Below are 15,577 nucleotides of genomic sequence, written 5' to 3'. Positions count from 1 at the left end.
AGAGTGGGCTGCACAGTGTGCACAGTGCTGGAAGAGGCATCTTTGCTTGACCTGCATGTGTGGAGACAGAGGTGTAAAAAGATGGAAAAAGAAAGAAAAACTATGCCAATGTTCTCACTCGGGTCACAGTATAACTCTATGTCTGCAGACCTCACTGGAAAACTAGGTAAAAGGGATTATAAAGGCTCTGCAGTCAGACAACTCAGGCCCCATTCACATCCGGCTTTCCATCAATAGATTGAGGTGTAAGGCAGACAGATGGAAGTAAACAGGATAATAACTGAATGGCAAGCTCCTGCTTCTTGAACCCTGGAACCCCAGAAAAAGAGCCAAAAATGAGAAGGGGAAATTTTCCTTAGTAGAAGGTTCAACACCTGTTGAATAACTCAACCCAGCACTTTCCTTCTTATGTAGAGGAGGACATTTAAAAACAATAATAATAAAAATAAAAGGCTACATGCACCTTCTGGAGTAAAGGCCCTCCAGGAACAAGAATACACTGTAAACTGCACTCATGACACCTTCTATTTTTGGTGGCAGGAAGATTAACATCAAAATGTGGAGGGGACTGGAGTAGGAGGAGCAAACAGTCTTATTATCAGAAACAGTCAGTTATCTTAGCCTTAGTCATTATGTGTTCTCCCACACAGTTCAGTCTGGCCCAGTGCAAGGGCTTCATAACTCTTGGCTTCTCGGTTTATATGAAGAGTTCAGGCCGAGGGGAGAGTCTGCCAATATCTTCCTCTGAGGGAGCCAGAAAGTGCCAGCTGAGAGCCTTCCAGCTCACCCTTTAACACTTTCCAGCTGAGTACACTGGGAAGGCCCCTTTAAACACTAGTAGTCGGAAGTTGGGTAAACTGCTGGGTGAGGACAGAGTAAAGCCACTAGGGTACAGGCTCAGCATTTGCAATGTAGAACCCTCTTGAAAAGTACCAGATTGCAAGAGTAATTGTTATTTGAGATTGTAGATATACATTTCTAGCATACCAAAGCGGTACATGTGGAATATTTCCACGGGCTATGCTAGTGTCTGAAAAGGGTTTGTAGTCATTCTAGAAATAAATAGCTCTAGAACAGTGTTTCCCAAACTTCTCTCATGATGAGAATCACCTGGTGGAGTTGTTAAAACACAGATTCCTGAATCCCAACTAAGAAGTGCTAAACTAGAATTTTTGGGAATATATAGGTAAAATTGTATACTTAACTAGTGCCCTAAGACAGATTTTTATATCCAGAGCACTAAGTTAGGTATGCAATTTTACCTATATGTTCCCAAAAATTCTAGTTTAGCACTTCTTAGTTGGGATTCAGGAATCTGTGTTTTAACAACTCCACCAGGTGATTCTCATCATGAGAGAAGGTTGGGAAACACTGCTCTAGAAGGTGAGCTGTAATTTTCAAAAACAAGGATTACAAACTCTGGGTCCTTCAGGAATGCCAACCCCCCACCACCACCACCAATCATATCCAAAGGAAGGAGAGTGTCAGAAGAGGGGGGAGGGAGCGAGGGAGCGAGGGAGGGGGGGGAGAGAGAGAGAGAGAGAGAGAGAGAGAGAGAGAGAGAGAGAGAGAGAGAGAGAGAGAGAGAGAAGAGTTAAATGTTTCCAAAGTAGAGACCTGCAATTGCCTTCCTGCATGAGAAAGCAATATAGCCCATTCAGAGGCATGGAAAATTGGAAGGAAACTGCCATTTCAGGCAGCACCAGAAGCTGGCGTGCGAGTCTCAGGCGGAGTTGTCTCTGCCTGTCATCAAGACCAGGTGCCAAGCATACTGAGGGCGCTCACAAGCCTACCAGGGGAAATGTGCACCTGGTTCAGGAATAACCTAGGAGACAGAGATTGGACAGGTCACACAGGAAGTGGCCCAGTGTGCAGAAAGAGCTGAATCATTAAATCCAAAGTATGAATGAGCCAAGAACACTAATGAAAGGTCAGGAAAAAGTGCAGAGAGGAGGAACAGGGTCTTGAGACATCAGGCATGCATAGCCCTGAAGCTTCAGGAATGAGAGCGCCCTTGGCAGAACACAGGGAAGACCTGGCTAGCAAGCGGGGCTGACACTGCTCTTCTTGATTGGCAGGTCTAAGGTTATAAAACAGCTCCTATTTCTCCCTCATTGTTCCCAAACCTCCTCTACTGAGAGACGTGTACTATTTTGTGATCATAAAGTACTTAGAGGAAGTTGAAATCTAGATTTGGGACTCTATAGAAGCATCCTGAAGACTACAGAGAAAACAAAAATAGAAGGCTATATGAGATTTTGCTGCAGAGTAACAAAGTGAAAATTAAAGGGTTTATGGACTGGATGGGTAATTTCCCTAAAACGTCTCTAGTTATCACTCTTCTGGCTTTAAAGATATATGACACAGGTCTCTAAATATTTCATGAGGTTCAAGTCATAACAGGTTATTTCCAAAAGCTAATTAAAATGACCTCTAAATTTGGGGCAATTCACAAATGAATTTGAAGAAATTCACAAGCAAAGCAAAACTGCACTAATCCATGGTGGCAAATCTGACAGTAGTTAAAGCTCCATAAATACACACATCACAGAATTCAAATCATGAAATGGGTCAGATTGAAAAAACACATGAGACTCTTCTCCCAGTAGGAGAAGGTAGGTGACATTACCATTTACAAATGCGAACACAGATAAACCAATTCTGTGCATGGGCAAGTCATGCAAGTTGCCCTGGCTGAGTGAAAATTGTCTGATTACTTCGCAGGATCTTCCCTTTCCATACAGGCTAAAAGTGAAAATGGTTGGGAGGCACTGCTCTAAATTATATTTACAGCATAACATTCAGACAAATAAAATGAATTAGTGTATTATAAATAGGATTCCCTCAACCTCATACAACAGACAAATCCTTCCAGAGATGTTTGCCAGTCCCCTCCCAAATCCTTAGGGCCTTTGATTCACCCTATTTGCCCTTTTCTCAGGGCTCTTGGCCTTCTGTAGCAGCAACCTTTGCACATGGATCATGTTTCAATTCCCACTGACGTAGGGTATTGAGGTTAACCCAAGTAGTCTCAGAAAAACAGGCTCTTAATAAATAAATCCAAGTTTAGTCCATCCAATTGGGAGGAACAATAAGTTCTCTTAGGTCAAACAGCTCTTAAGATTCCTGATGTACTAGTAAATTGTTCTAATGTCACTAAAGCACAAAAGGAACCATGTTGTATAGTAACATGGAAATTAACTTAATCTAAAATTAAATCATCTACACTCAAAGCCCTACACTCAAAACCCTAATTGAAGCCCTAACACCCAGTGTGACTATGTCTGAAGAACAGTGTGACTATGTCTGAAGACGAAGTGACAAAGGTTAAATGAGGTCATTTGGGTGGGACCTTAACCCAGTAGGGCTAGTATCCTCATAAGAAGAGACACCAGTGCACGCCCTCGCTCAGCCATGTGAGGACAGCTAGGAAGCAATTCCTCACCACAAACTGAACTGGCTGGCACCATGGATCTTGGACTTCCAGGCTCCAGAATTAGAAATAAATTTCTGTTGTTTAAGCTGCCTGTCAATATTATTTTCTTATGACAATACAAGCTGACTAATATATTGACTTTCATGAGAGCCACAAGAAAATGAACAGATGAGAAAAGATCAACCAATGAACTAGTAAGCATATATGTATAACCCATGGAAACACGCAATGAGGGTGGCGAGAACCTGGGGAGGGAGAATAAGTGGGGGTTAGAGGTTAATGGGGGGAAAGGGGCCTATATAATACTTAACCAATAGAGATTTAATAAAAATTTTAAAAAGAAAATGAACACAAATTAGTGATCTGACCATGCTGCTGCTACATGTTTCTGCACCAAGGCCATCAGACAGCACATGGGCTCCTCACAAGTATCAAACTAACGGAAAACACGCAGCACAAAGGAGACATGGCTTTTGATGCTTCTTTGGCTTTGTCTTTGGGAAAAAGCAACACCTGAAACCCCAGTTCCAGAATTTATTTTTTATTTTAATTTTTTATTAAGGTATTATATGTGTACATATCTTACCATTGCAGAATTTATTTTTTATTTTAATTTTTATTGTTTTTTATTTTAAGGTGAGAAGAACCATCGATTTGTTTTTCTATTTATGTATTTCTTGGTTGTTTCTTATATGTGCCCTGACCAGGAACTGAATCTGCAACCTTGGCATATCAAGTTGATGCTTTAACCAAGTGAGCAACCCTGCCAGGGAGAGAATTTCTTAAATTATATATCAAGGCTGTGGATTTTTTTTTTTTTTTTTTTTAAATCACTGACTGGCTTCCCCTTGCACTCCTCCTCCTCCTGGGGATCAAGGCCACAACCTAGGCATGTATCCTAACTGGGAATAGAACCGTAACCTTCTGATTCATGGGTCAAGACTCAACCACTGAGCCACAAATACCAGGCAAGGCTGCGATTTCTTAAAACTCACAGACTAAGTACAGTACTGCAGGCATTAAAAAAAAAAAAAAAAAAAAAAAAAGCCACACAAGAGAAAGGTGAAACTGAAGAGGATGCAAACTACAAATGTTGCAAAGCCCATCTGTGGTCTGGTCTTGCCCGACAACTCAGAACCAAAGCCAATTTAAGACATCATCTTTCTCCACAAATGTTACCATGAGATAAGCAACGCCATTCATGAGAATATCCAACTGGGGGTTCTTATTCAAGCACTGGCCTCCAAGAGCTGTTTACTAGGCACACACGAGCCCAGGGCTTTGAGGTACCTTCAAGTCTCAGAGACACTCTCAGGCATCTGGTACATTCTGGGAAAACACCGTAAGCCCAAGTCTAGCCATAGCTTCTAAAAACTGACAGTCCTGCCGAAACCGGTTTGGCTCAGTGGATAGAGTGTCGGTCTGCAGTCTGAAAAGTCCAGGGTTCGATGTGGGCATATCCCCAATAGGGGGTGTGCAGAAGGCAGCTGGTTGAAGTTTCTCTCTCATTTATGTTTCTAGCTCTCTATCCCTCTTCTTTCCTCTGTAAAAAATCAATAAAATATTTTTTAAAAACTGACAGTCATGTTAACACATCCCAAAATGAACACAGACTTTAAAGATGTCAAATGAACTGGAAGGGAAAGGAGGGAATCTTTCTGGGATGATGGGGAAGTCTTCCAACTATGCTGGAACATTGGTCAGAAGGACATATGTGCATTTGTAAACTCACTGAACTGTTCAGTTAGTCAAAAAGTTCCCTTCAATTTTAAAAAAAGCAAGACTGGGGTCAGGAGTCCTAGGTTCAAATTCTGATTTGACCACTTCTTAGCTCTGTAGCCTTGTACGAATTGCTTAACATCTGTGACCCACGGAACCCACAAAATCATGATAGCAATAGTATAATTATCATAATGCTGTAAAAATTAAAAGTGGTAACTTTTTTTTTTCTTAAAAGCCAAATTTTAACCTAAAATACCAAGTAATGTGTCTTGTTCCTAAATAGGCTTTCAACAAATGTGGTTCAGAAAGAAAGGATACAGGGTGAATCAAGTCTAAGAATCTCTATGATGAGATATATCGCAATTATGAATGAATGTGTACTTTGGTGACAGATAAGTAGCAAGGGCTGTTATCTGGAAACCTACAGTTCTAGGTGTATGCATTTCTCACATGAAATCTGGAGTTAAAGGTGGAACAACCCTGCCCTGAACAGAGAGAGAAGACCACACCCATCCACAGCACACTGTTCACACAGCACATGCTCCACAGAGACCCAGGAGCTGTGTATTCAGCAGCAGTCCACAAGGATGAAGCTTTTCTCTAATGGAACCCACAGTAGACTGTGGAAAGAGAGCTTATAATAAACAGACAACAATGACAGTGTTAGGCAGTGAGAAATTCTATGCAGAAAAATATTACATGTTAAGGAGCTAAAGGGGAACTAAGAGACACAATTTTTAATAACATGCTCAAGAAAGGACTCTTAGTAAGGGCACATTTGATGAGGAACCTGAACACACAGAAGGAGGTCAAGTGGGGGGGGGGGGGGGAGGAAGAGGGAAAGAGAGAGACAGAAAGAGAGAGAGAGGGAGAGAGCGCTCTAGATAGAAGATCAGAAAGCATAAAGATTCTGGGGCAAGAGCATGCTCGGTGTGTTTGGAATAGCAGGAAGATCAGATTAGGTGAGACAGAGTCAAGGAAAAGGGAGGTAGATAAAACCAGAGAGATACTGGGGCACACAGCAAGTGGCCATCCTTCATGCTGAGTGATGGGAAAACCATGCGCTTATAAAGAACTGTGCTGGCTACAGACTGGAGGGGGTAAAAATTCAGAAGGTTAAGAGAGCATTGGGAGTCCCATCCCAAACAAGAGGTTGTGGACTAGTGGAAGTGGGGAATTTTGCAGATACAAAATACATTGTGAGTTTAGAATAAGCAGGTTTTGCTAAAGGACAGAAGACAAGGCATGAAAGAAATAGTGGTAACAGATAACTCCAAGGTTTTGACCAAAGCAACTAGAAGAATGGAACTGGCACTTATTAAGAATGGGAAGCTGGGCAGGGCAGATGCAGATAAAAGAGAGTGAATATAGTAGCTTTGGCACATCTCAAGTTTTCATGAGGCTATCAAGAAATCAAAGTGCAGAAGGCAGGTGAAGTTCAAAAGAGGTTCAAACATGTCCAATGCTGCCAAATGGACAACTAAAGCTACAATGACTGAAAACTGGATTTGGCAACCAAGGTCATTATTAACCTTGGTAATTGGCCTGACTCTTGGGGTTCAAAGAGAATGAGTGGAGATGGTATTTACATGATTATAAATAGTAGAGAGAGACAGACTGCTTAGACACTGTCTTTCAGAATTTCTGCTATCGAGAGAAATTAATAGCAGAAGGGAGACACAAGATTAATGGAGGGTTTATTTTATTATGTAAGAAATTACAACATGTTTTGTTTACTGATGGGCATGATCTCATAAAGAAGTAAACAGTGATGAAGGAAGGAAGGAAGGAAGGGAGGGAGGAAAATTTCCAGTGTGAGGTTCTTATAGGACCAAAAGAAAAGAGATTGGTGCACAAAGGGAGAATGTGACTAGAGTCAGAAAGACCCTATAGGTGGAACACCTCTAAGAAACATTCACACTACAGTGGGTTTCTATCCTCTTGTTGCCACAACCCTCAAAGCTGGATTTCTTTGTGACAAGCAAGGACACTGTGCGGGGCGGGGCGGGGGGGAGAGGGGGGGAAGCACAGAGCTTACAGACTCGACAAAGGCAGACCGAGAGAATTGAGGATGCAGCAGTAGGTCAAACACGAAGTGGTGAGAAAGAGGAAATAAAAACACATTCACCTCCACAGGCACCTCCATTCTTAATTCTCCATGAAATCCTTGCAAGCAGCCATGCCTACTGGGAAGGCTGGTGCCTCACATTTATTTAAATTGGGTTTTGGGTTCCAATCAGTCCTCAGCGTGATCCATTCCTTCCAGTTAAGTTCATCTTCCAGGCTCAAAATTCCTCCTCTGAAAAATGAGGAGTTGGACCTATATACCTCAAAAAGTCCCTTCCTACTCTAGCAATCCATAATTCTTTAGCTAAAAGGACTGTGATTAGGCTTGCCCCTCCCTAGGTGCCAGAGCAGTTCAAATAGACCAGCCAGAGAAACTTGTCCAATATCTATTTCCAGGTCCTCACTTCTGCCCCCACTACCACCCCATCCCAATCTCCTGCCCTTGCACAAGATCCCGCGGCTTTCAAGGCTTCTTCTACGAAAGGAAGTGCCACACTGGGCCCTTTACATCATCAGCCTCCTCACACTAAACCAAACACAGTCACTCACTTCTGATTTGTAAAGCATTTCTCTTATTGTATTTTGTTCTGATTCCAGGACACATATATTCTTCTCATCTTGAAATGTGCATATCTAAAATGAGAAAGCACCTTATAAAGTACCAGAGGCCAGTGCATGAAATTCATGCACGGGGTGGGCTGGGGTGATGGCCCCCTCAGCCCAGGCTGCACCCTCTCCAATCCGGGACCCCTCAGGGGATGTCCAACTGCACTTTTATCAGATGGCAGCGCCATTGTTGTTTCTTTCTTTTCATACTTAAACCCATTGGGATTAGTAGGTATTCAAAGTATGTATACATTTTGGGGGGACACCCTGTATATATCTAGTCAGCGGTGAAAGGAACGAACGGCAGGTTTGGAACCCTTAGACAGGGAACCTCACTCACTCCCTACATGTCTCTCCACTCCGCTTTCTATCTTCTGGGGCAGCGGGAGAATCAATGTTTTCTCTGATTAACTCGGAAAAGAACGTCCTGTTGCCCACTGCCCAGCAGGATCATTCTAGGCCCCAAGCAAGCAAGCCTCAGTAACAGCGGCCTTTGCTCATGGGTGCCGGCACCTGCAGTGCACATTCCTCCTCTGCAGTCGCCCCACTATCCCACCATTTCACTGAGACGACGGAACTCCTCACCTCCTCTGGGTTCCCCAGCGCTGTGATCTCAAACACTGGCTGAAGGCACTTCAGTGAGGGCCGCCCCAGGCCCACCAGGTGTGTCTGTCCGCACCTGCTCCTGCCTCAGCACCTGCATTACCCCAAGGAGGCAATCTCGTCTCCGCACTGGCCTCCGTTGGAACAGGGGGTCACCACTGCACCCTCCAACTGTCATATCACAGGCGCCCACCCTGAGCACCCAGACAGGCTCCAAAGGATGTGAGCATGCTGGAGGGAATGTGTGCACGTCTTGTGGGGGACATAGGCACGCCGGGGTTGACAGAAGTGTGGTGATGGGGCAGGGGAACATGCACACTGTGGTCCTGGACTATTGTGGGCACACGTGGGTGACAGCATGCTGGGGTTCACACACGAAGGAGGAGGTGCGGAGGGGGGAGAGAAGAGGATGTGCACACCAGAGGCCTGCACCTGCGCAGATCCACAAACCCATGTGGCGTAGCCAGGAGGACATCAATCTGGCCCAGCACAGTGGCTGGCCCAGGAGACTGCACCGGAATCAGCAGTGAGGGCAAGGGCAAGAGCAAGGGCGGCCAGCTGAGAAGGCTTGACAGATGACCAGGACACCGTGAGTCACAAGGGCCACCCCCACTGTAGCTGCCTCATCGCTGGGCCCTGCGCTACCTCTGTCCCTAGGGTCCTCCCAGGCCCTTGGCACACAGGGAGCAGAGCCACTGCCACAACGCTTGTGGTGCCATCCACCTCCTCTGGAGCCAGGAACACTCTGAGGGCAGGATCTTCTCACAGGTCTCTCTGGAAACAGCTCAGGGAGGGCACCTCAGGGCTGGTGGGACTGGCAGAAGTGGGGGTGTAGCATGGAAGTGGTGCCTGCACCTATGTTAACTTACAAAATGTATTTTATACCACAGCATGTGGTGGCAGCTGTGAGTGGTGCCAAGCAGAGCCTCCAGGCCAAGCTGAAGCAGTGTCTACAGGCCATCAGGAGCGCTCACAGCCACCGCCTCTGCCGCTATGTGGGGAGTACAGGGCACCCTCCACAGCGCCTACCTTCCCTACCCCTGTCCCCACTGCCATAAGTCCCCACCCAGCCGAGTCTTCCACGCAGACTGGTGTTCAGTCGTCCATTTGGTCATTTGTGTCATGACGGATCCTGGCTCTTTATATATTAGGATGACGGCTTACAGTTACAATTGGAATCATTATTTTCCTTTCTTACTGAAACATAAGATTATGGTCCAATTCCTCTAAAATAAGCAATTGGGAATACCTCCTACATCCAAAAACTGTCTCAGGTATTGACCAAATGGAAGCTCCATCAAGAAATGCCCCACCTGCCCTGACCAGTTTGGCTCACTAGAAAGAGTGTTGGCCTGCGGATAGAAGGGTCCCAGGTTCGATTCCAGTCAAGGGCATGTATCTTGGTTACACGCACATCCCCAGTAGGGGATGTGGAGGAGGCAGCTGAATGATGCTTCTCTCTCATCAATGTTTATAATTCTATCCCTCTCCCTCTTTGTAAAAAAAAAATCATTAAAATATATTTTTTAAATGTAAAGAAAAAGAAATGCCCCACCTGCACTGCTTAGGCTATAAACTGATTACTTCAAGAAAGCATGTCCTGGGCCCATGTTTTGATCCATAAACATCAGACATCTTAAAGAAAGTATTTGTACAGAAGTCCAAAATTCCATTCCTTAAAAAAGTGAATGGGGGGAGGGTGGGAGAAGGGAATTGTCTCCCTATATCTACACTTCCAACTTTGGTCCTTGGCTACAAATTTGGCAAATTGGTGCTGAAAAGGCTTGACAAAAGTAAAATTCTCTGCCTCTAGGTGAAGAAATGGAAAGAAATTAATGCATGTGTGTGCCTGTGACTGAACTAATAAGGGTAACCCTTAGAAGTACAATTTTTTTTATTCCATCTATTAAAGTACAAGTTCTAATAAAGCCCAGAAACATGTTCCTAATCAAAGATTTCACTTCTCTGCTTAAAAAACCAAACCAAAACAAAAAAACTGCTATTAAAAATATATCCTCCTACAAATTTTTATTTTTTGGAACCCTATCTTTATGAAGGGTTCCAAAGTGGTTTATCCAGGCAGTGGCTGAAAGGAGAGCTCTAGTACAAAAAGTTGGGGTTTAAATCCTGGTTCTGCCCCACCCTAGTTGTGTAGGCAACTTGCTAATCACACTGGTGTATTGTTTTCTCATCTATAAAATGGTTTGTTCCGAAGATTAAGTAAGTAAAATATGGAAAAACAGCTAGAACAGTAACTGCCAAGTAGTAAGCACTATTAGGTTAGTTATCACAACCAGTGCCCACAGGACGACTCTAAGAAAAGGGTCCAGTGTCCCTTACATCCAGTCAAGACTTTTTAGCTGGACAGAGGGCTTGATGCATTATGAAATTCAAATACAGCTAATAGCTTCCTCTCTTATTGTGTAATTATATGTACTCATTATTTGTACAGTATGTTATTTAAATGTCCCTAATTTCAGCCCCAGTGGGCTAAGAGTTCTCAAAGAGTGGCCTCAGCCTTTGCCAGCCCTTTCCTAAGCTTTTGTCAAATTATTACAGGCAGAAAAAGTTGCATTACCTTCAGCAGAAGTAAACAGAAGGCTCACAATCAGCAGAAATCTAAGCACTGCCTTTAAGCCCTGGCTATAACCAACAAGCTGTAATGATGGTTCAATGGTTCAGTTCCGACACAGACAATCCATGCTCAAGACTCACATTCACTACCTCTAGAAGGATGAAAAATGTCATTCCCTGTCACTTTAAAACCACAAAAGCAAGATTGATGCCAAACACGAATTTTACTATTTTTTGTCTGCTTGTGTTATTACTACACTAGACCTGCAGAAATGGGGCAGCTGAGCTCAGCCACTCAGATCCAAGTTGCCACTGATTAAACACTGAAAACAGATACCAGACCCCCAGCCAGACTCCCACAAGAGGGAAGCAGTGCAAGGGGTTGCTTGTTCAGCATCCTGGCAGACCAATCACTTACCAAAAGTGATGTCAATTCAAATCAGATACAAAATTATGCCAGGCTCATTCTATTGTTAATGCCAAATATTACTTTAATTTTTCCAGGAAACTCTGGTTGGGTCAATCACCCAGAAAAATCTTTGCTTAAAATTTAGTAGGAGGGGGGAAAAAATAAAACACCTTGTTTTCAATACTACTCTTGCAAAGATATTGTATAATTTTTATCTGGCATGTGTTCTAAATAAGTACTGGATGCGAAGTTACACAACTTGAACTGTAATTCGAATGCTGCTACTGTATAATAAACTAAAGGCCCCCCAGTGCATGAAATTCATGCATGGAGGGGGGGGGGGGGGTGTCCCTCAGCCCGGCCTGCACCTTCTCCTATCTGGGACCCCTCGGGGATGTCTGACTGCGGGTTTAGGGGCATTAACTCCAGCCACTAGGAAAATCACACAGAAAGTCCTTGACATACAAGCAGTGTGGTTTATGAATTGTTTTAATTATAATAGCCATTCCTTTAAATAATATCTGCTTACATACAATACAGCTGGTATTATGTGAATTCACAATGTTAATATCGCAAAATCACAGAAGTTAGTAGTGGAAAATAATTTTGAATTGTCTAGTCCAAACTTTTATAAATATTGGAATTCCCTTTTCAAAGATTTTGAATGTTTTTTGTCCTAAGAAGCTCAACCAACTTTTGAAGCAACCCATTTTCTGTGAAAGGACTGGGAGACTCCAGAGGCTGGCACGCGGAGCAGCCAGACCCACCTGAGGCTGGGTCTGGCCACACCATGTGCCTGTTGCCCCCTAGCTGGGCTGAAAAGATTGAGGGACTCCAGCGGGGCTGAGGGGACTGGGAACCACCCTCTTTGTAACAGTGTGACAGTCAATTTGCATATTTCCTCTTTATTAGATAGGATAACTGAGAGTCAGGAAAGCCACTACCACACACAACAGGGATGTTTATTCAGCCTACAGATGAAAAACACCAAGGTGAACAAACTCAAAAGGTATGTCACTACCCAAGGTCCCCAAGTGATAAAGGGGAGAACAGGGGCAGAAGCCCTCCCCATCTGGGGAACAGGAACATGCTCTAGCCCATTTGCCATCAACTTTCAGACCCCCACTTCCCAGTAAGGGCTCTATACTGGATAGTTTCCAAAGTTTACTACCAGACAAATCTCTAAAATGGGACCAATGGAATTATTTCAACTTTTAAAAAGAAAAGAAAAACAAGTACCTTGTATGACTGTTAAAACCATTCTCCCTCTACTACCTTACCTTCACTTACCCACATGAAGAATCCATGATTGTATGCTGTGATGTACAGGTTAAGACAGGGTCACTCTATTATACAGTATATGAATTATAATCTATTATGAAGTATCCATTCAAACTCAAGTGATGCACACTTGAGAAAGAATACTGTTTGCCATCATCCCTACTCCCAACATCATTTGACCAAAAGAATCCTGAATGTTCTCTGTTATTTCAGCCTTCTCTGATCATATCCTCCTAGGGTACTCCTGAGATTCAGGTTCCTAAGGAGTTATTCCCATGGTAACAATTCTGTTTCCCTGTGCTTTCCAGTAACCTCCAAACAGGAAAGCGCATTTTAACATGTTAGCTGCATTTTAAAAAAAATTCTTCTTAAAACACTTAAATTCTGAAACAAGGAGATAAATGTATTTACTTAAAAACTGCTACTGAAATGCCATACACAGAATAACAAAAAGGTGGCCTTGGAATGTTACCTGCACAAACACCAACAGGAACTAGAAAAAGGCATATTCACAGCAATTTCACAACTAAAATGAAAAGTATTTTTTAAAATAAATAAAAGTCATTTTTAAAAAAAAGACATGTCAGTATTTATTAGGGTGAAAGGCAAACTAACACGACAAAAACTACCTTTTCTTTATGAAGCTGGTACAAGAATTATTTAAAATCTTCAATGATCCCAATAGAAGTATCTTTGACAACTTTTCTTAGAATTATTTTCTTTGCATTATCAAGCCCTCAACTATGCTCAAAAAACATGAGAGCCACATTTATAGCCAACTAGTTGGTAGTGCTCTTTGCTTCTTGGATAACTTACTTTAGTTTTTGTTCTTTTACCCAAATTCCACTTTCATTTAATCCTGAACACCTGGCTAACTTCTTATCCTAAAAGCTGATTTTCCCAATTAGGCTGATGTGTTGTTGTGTTGTTGTTTTTTAAATTAAGAGAGGCCCAGGGCAATAAAGCATTACCACTCGTGAACAGCAGAATTAAGCATTCTTATCAAAACACTAAGATCTACATCCATAATAGCCACTGCTCTACTCTAACTCCAGTATTCAATTAAATTCCTCCCACTACCCTTCTAAAAATCTTAATCAAGCAAAACCCTGCTCCTCAACTTATTTTCCTTTTAGGTTTCATCCAAATAAGATATTTCCAGTTTACAATGGGTTTAAGTTGAAAATGCATTTAATAGACCTAAGCTATTATAACATAGCTTAGCCCAGCCTACCTTAAATGTGCTCAGAACACTCAGTTTGGCAAAATGTGTTAACAAAGTCAATTTTAAAATAACGTGTTGACTATCTCATGTGATGTATTATGTGTATCACTGTCACACCATCATTATGGTGAAAAATCATCAACTCGAACCATCGTAAGTTGGGGGACCATCTGCATTCAGTGTGGAGCAATGACAAGAACTATCACATCAAATATTCTCCAAACAGACACAGGGAATATAGTTTACTATATAACAGGCAGCTAAGGAATACAAGGGGTCTAAACTGTATACTGTGGCCACAGAGTCCACTACTTATTTTACTTCTGCAAATGCAAAAGAAATTGTAAAAGGGCCTTTCCCATTACATATGGCTCAGAATTTAAGGGTTCTTGTTTCAAACCACACAATACTAGAAAAGAATGAAAGAACGTGGGTGGATGGCAGGAGCTTATCTCACTAAATCCCACCCCAGCCCTGTGGAAACAGAGAAGCAACAGGTCCTGTCTTCAAGCACCAATTCCAACAAGAGGCTTTCAGACAACTCAGCTCACCTTTCCACCAAGCAGGCTGGAAAGAAACTGGAAGCCCTACGGGAACCTATCACTCTGCATCCTGGAAAGCTGCTGAGAATCCACATGGGATAACTGTTACCTCAAGACCAAAGATTCTAAGACAAAACAGTATCTCTTCTTCTTCATCTCCGTGTAAGTGCACACCAGAACATGGTGGACTCACGTTATCCATAATTCTGAGATTAGTAAGTATAGGAGAGACTCTGGAATGCCACCATAGCCACATCCCCTGAAAAATCAATGTTAGTTCTGAAATGGTTTTTGTTAAATGACTTCATCTCAATCATACTAAATCCCATTAAAAAGAGATACAAGAATAAAGGCAGATAGAAGCAAGTCTCCTTCCAAGCTTCGAGGATCCTTCAGATAACCATACAGGAAGAGGTAAAATTCCAGATGCACAGAAAATTCTATATCACTGTATACTTGCTGCTGGGAATCAACCTGCCCAGCCTAATCAACATACAAAGAAGCAGGTGCTTAGGAGGTTGCTGAGCCTGAGAGCAGAAAAGGCAGTAGGCACACCATGGATTTAGGATATTTCCTTTACAAAGGGGATAAGAATTTAAACATCATGCCGCAGTAAGATAATCAAAAACTTCTGCTGTCATACTTGGGTATGAAGCAGATATCCATAGGAAAACCTGTAAAACAGGCTCCACATTCAGCCCAGAAAGAAATCAGATTTGCAGGCCCGGTCCTGTGTACAGAGAATAGACTAACTACTTGACAGTGGTGCAGAACATAAAGGGACATGAAAATGAATCTATAAACCCAAAAGTGTGTCCAGAATAACTACAGGTAAAAGACTTAGCTTAGCCAAAACCGGTTTGGCTCAGTGGATAGAGCATCGGCCTGAGGACTGAAATGTCCCAGGTTCGATTCCAGTCAGGGGCATGTACCTTGGTTGCAGGCACATCCCCAGTAGGGGGTGTGCAGGAGGCAGCTGACCGATGTTTCTCTCTCATCAACGTTTCTAACTCTCTATCCCTCTCTCTTCCTCTCTGTAAAAAATCAATAAAATATATTTTTTTAAAAAGACAGCTTAAAAAGCACAAGTTGCAAAACACATACAATTCAGA

At 42.7% G+C, this 15,577-nt stretch overlaps 1 protein-coding gene across 3 annotated transcripts in view; it reads right to left on the bottom strand.

Annotated features, from left to right (window-relative positions):
* Positions 1-15,577, bottom strand: part of JARID2 (jumonji and AT-rich interaction domain containing 2) — a 282,451-nt gene that overhangs the window by 138,326 nt on the left and 128,548 nt on the right. The gene's annotated exons all lie outside the window — the stretch shown is intronic.

Source organism: Pipistrellus hanaki (genome assembly GCF_964339955.1).
Source record: "Pipistrellus hanaki genome assembly, chromosome: 2".
NCBI lineage: Eukaryota > Metazoa > Chordata > Mammalia > Chiroptera > Vespertilionidae > Pipistrellus > Pipistrellus hanaki.
Note: the sequence above shows the minus strand (reverse complement) of the source record. Positions and strands in the feature narration are given on the sequence as shown.